Here is a 4,703-nt window from a genome sequence, read left to right as displayed (position 1 = left end):
TTTACCTTTAATGTTGTCTTTTAAACAAACTGTTTTGTTCTTCCTTTTCTAACTTTCAAATACACTTCTTTAAATGTGTGTATCTTTTGGTAATGTTTAGATGTACTTATTTTTACTATTGCCTTTGAACAAACCATTTCTTGTTTATAATTTTGCCAAACCGCTAAGTTACAGGGATGTAAACACACGGTTGTCAGGTAACGGTGGGATGACAAACACACACACACACACACATTTATATGATAGTTCATGAAGAAGTCATACCCAATGACTGGTACAGTAGCACCATAGTCTATTGCTACACAGGTAAAGGAGATGCTTTAGATAGAAATAACTGCAGGGGTCTCAAATTATTGGATCAGGTGATGAAAGTTACAGAGAGCCCAACTAATTAGGGAGAGCATTAGCCTAGATGAGATGCAGTTTGGTTTTGTGCTATACTATATTTCTGGTAAGATAACTACAAGAGAAAACTGGGAATAAACAAGTGGTTGGTAAGAGCTGTAAAAGTTCTGTACTGGGATGCTGTCAGGAAGGTGAGGATTGGCAACGAGTATAGTGAAGAATTCGGGTAGAAGTAGGATTTCACCAAGGATCAGCCCTCAGCCACCTCTTATTCATTGTAGCAGGTAATAACAGAGGAATTCAAGACAGGTTGCCCTTGGGAGCCCCTCTATGATGATGATCTTGCTCTAATATCCAAGTCACTGCCAGAACCAGAGACGAAGTTTAGTGTGTGGAAAGAAGGTCTAGAATCGAAAGGCCTTACGGTTAACCTAGCAAAAACCAAAGTCTTAGTAAGTAGGAAGGCTGACAAATCAGAAACCCCTTCAGTAGATGGCCCTGCTTGATCTGTAGAAAAAGCGTGGGTAGAAACTCCATACGATGTACCCAGTGTAAGCGATGGACACATAAAACGTGCAGCAATATCAAAGGAAGGTTAACTGGGAAGATAGTTTTTGTGTGTGACAGATGCACAGGAGCAATAAACACTGAAGATGTACAGAAAACAGATTCCATCACATGCCAGAAGTAAAAACTAAAAGTAGTTAATAGTTCCCGATACCTAGGCGACCATATCTGTAGTGGGGGTGGGTGTAGTTACTCTGAGAGTGTAGCAGTTAGAATAAGAATAGCCTGGGCAACGTTCAGGAAGTCCTACCTCTGCTGGCAACTAAGGGCTTCTCGTTCAGGATTAAAGGTAGACTGTATGATGCATGTGTGCGAATTGGCATGCTATGCGACAGTGAAACATGAGCCGTGACTGTTGAGGAGATGTGTAGGCTATAAAGAAATGAGGCAAGTATGATCCGCTGGGTGTGTAATGCCGGTGTGCACACACAACAGAGTGTGAGTGCCCTGAGAGAAAAGTTGGACATAAGAAGCATAAAATGTGATATGCATGAGAGACGACTGCTCTGATATGGCCATGTGTTACGTATGGATGAGGACAGCTGTGTGAGGAAGTGCCACACCCTAACTGTGGAAGAGGTAGATCCAGGAAGACATGGGATGAGGTAGTGAAGCATAACTTTCGAACATTGGTCCTCACAGAGGTAATGGCAAGAGACTGAGACCTTTGAAGATATACTGTGATTGAGAACACCTGGCAACTGAAGTGAAACGGCAGCTATGGCCAATGCCAGTCCATTTAAGAGTACTCTTGATGCATTGGGTGATATGATATGCTTGAGAAGACTTGTTGAGTCAAGTAAAACCAAAATCGTGCCGATGGTGCGTAAATAGCACTATTCGAACGTAATCGATGCCAGGCCCGTCTGACTGGCTCCTGTGCCGGTGGCACGTAAAAAGCACCCACTATACTCTCAGAGTGGTTGGCGTTAGGAAAGGCATCCAGCTATAGAAACATTGCCAAATCAAACTGGAGCCTGGTGCAGCTACTGGCTCTCCAGACCTCAGTAGTCAAACCGTCCAACTCATGCCAGCATGGAAAACGGACATTAAACGATGATGATGATGATGACAGTATGTATGTATACATACATACATACATACATACATACGATGGGCTTCTTTCAGTTTCTGTCTACCAAATCCACTCCTAAGGCTTTAGTTGGCTTTAGGCTATATTAGAAACACTTGCCCAATGTGTCACGAGCTTCTTTCAGTTGTGTCGTATTGCGCTCGCCTTGCGTACATGTAGTATCACTAATCTTAGTCTGAGCATAAGTACCTAATGTTAGCTCCATATAGAGATGGTGCTCAATTGATCTATAAGGATGGTGGGGGAGATATGGTGCTTACGTGAAACCTACTATGTTGTACTTTAATTGTAACATACACCATTCTATGCCTGACTTGCTGTACTGTAGCAGTACATAGAACTGGGATTTTCAAGGCGAACTCTGATTGGCTGTATGCAAATGAGTTCGTATTAGTAGGTCAGTGTCTATGGACACTGTCTATGCTGTCTATGGACCGCAGTTCTCCTTTGGATCAACCCCCCTGCTCAGCTCGGATGGAACCTCACTCCTGACTAACAAGAAGCTGATCCTGGAGAGATGGGCGGAGCATTTCAACATCGTGCTCAACCGACCAGCCCAGATCAACGAGGAAGCCATCGCACGACTCCCCCAGGTGCCAACAAACCACGAGCTGGCTGTTCCCCCTGCAGTCGAGGAAGTGAGCAGAGCCATCAAAAAAATGTCCACCGGCAAAGCTCCAGGCTCTGACGCCATCCCTGCAGAGGTGTTCAAGTCGGGCGGCCTCACCATGATCAGTCAGCTCACCAGCCTGTTCCAGTCGATGTGGGACAGGGAACAACTCCCTCAAGATTTCCGGGACGCAACAATCGTCCACATTTATAAGCGGAAAGGAGATCGGCAGTCCTGCGACAACCACCGAGGAATCTCCCTCTTGTCCATAGCAGGCAAGATCCTGGCCCGAGTCCTGCTTGACCGCCTTCTGGAACACTTGGAGCAAGGCCTTCTCCCTGAGAGCCAGTGTGGCTTCCGCGCGGGTCGAGGGACCACTGACATGATATTCGCCGCCCGCCAGCTCCAGGAGAAATGCATGGAGCAGCACCTTGACCTCTGCATGACCTTTGTTGACCTCACCAAAGCTTTCGATACAGTCAGTCGGGAGGGACTATGGAAGGTCATGGGAAAATTTGGTTGCCCCAGCAAAATTATTGCAATTGTCCGCCAGTTCCACGATGGAATGACAGCTAGAGTCCTTGAAGACGGCAACTCATCTGAAGCCTTCCAGGTGACCAACGGAGTCAGGCAGGGCTGTGTCCTGGCCCCAACACTGTTCAGCATCATGTTCTCGGCAATGCTGTCCGACGCCTTCAGGGACTGCAAGTCCGGTATCGACATCAAGTACAGGACAGACGGGAAACTTTTCAACTCCAGAAGATTGCAGGCCGTCACAAAGGTAAGGGAGACAGTCGTCAGAGACTTTCTCTTTGCTGACGACTGCGCCCTTAATGCAATCGATGAGCAGGAGATGCAGCTCGAGATGGACAGGTTCTCATCAGCCTGTGACAACTTCGGTCTCACCATCAGTGCCAAGAAAACCGAAGTGATGTTTCAGCCAGCCCCCGGCAAACAATACCATGAGCCTCAGATAAAGGTGAACGGACGGATCCTACGAGCGGTGGAAAACTTCACCTACCTGGGAAGCACTCTCTCCTGCAATGCCAACATAGATGCTGAAATCATCAACAGAATCTCCAAGGCAAGCAGCGCGTTTGGGAGACTGCGAAAGAAAGTCTGGGAGCGGAGAGGAATCAGCCTCAACACCAAGCTGAAAGTCTACCGGGCAGTCGTGCTTACCACCCTACTATACGGCTGCGAGACGTGGACTGCTTACCGAAGGCACGAGCGCCAGATAAACCACTTCCACCTCAGGTGTCTTCGGAACCTCCTTCACATCCGCTGGCGGGACAAAGTCCCAGACACGGAAGTTCTGAAGCAGGCAGATCTCCCTAGCACCATCACGATCATGCACAAGGCCCAGCTGAGATGGGCGGGCCACGTCTCCTGCATGTCCGACACTCGCATCTCAAAACAGCTCTTCTACGGTGAACTCAGCCAGGGCAAACGCAAAGTTGGAGGACAGAAGAAGCGCTTCAAGGACAGTCTCAAGGTCTCTCTCAAAGATTTCTCCATCGGCACAGAGACTTGGGAGACACTTGCTGCCGACCGCTCATCCTGGCGCAGCGCAATCACCACAGGAGCAGGGACAGCCGAGGAGGGACGGATTCGGTCAGCAGAGCAGAAACGCCAGATGCGGAAAGCCAGAGCCGCCTGCACCCACTTCTGCCCCACCTGTGGGAGGGGCTTCCTTGCCCGGATTGGCCTCACCATCCACCTCCGGTCTCATAGCGGCAGTTCCACCAGATGATGTCAGTGGTCATCTTCGAACCCGAAGGACGAACATTAGTAGGTCAGTGTACTTGATCCCACGCGAAAGGTCCGAGTTTTTTACTTAATGAAAATAGTGCAGATGAACTTACCCCACCCAGTTTTCCGGTCTAAAAACAGGGTTTGTGGCATATTAGGAGGCCACCGTAATTCATTCAACGAAAAAAGAAAAAATTCCTATGATTCCGGGATGGGGTGAGGGGGGGTTCAGTTTCTCCACCCCCACCTTTTTTCCCAACAAAAATAAGGGGTTTGCAACATATTAGGAAATCAGGGTACTTGATTCCATGCAAAAAATCCGAGGTTTTTTTTTTT

Source organism: Octopus sinensis, unplaced genomic scaffold, assembly GCF_006345805.1.
Source record: "Octopus sinensis unplaced genomic scaffold, ASM634580v1 Contig16533, whole genome shotgun sequence".
In the NCBI taxonomy this organism is placed as follows: domain Eukaryota; kingdom Metazoa; phylum Mollusca; class Cephalopoda; order Octopoda; family Octopodidae; genus Octopus; species Octopus sinensis.
This window is presented reverse-complemented; position numbering follows the sequence as displayed.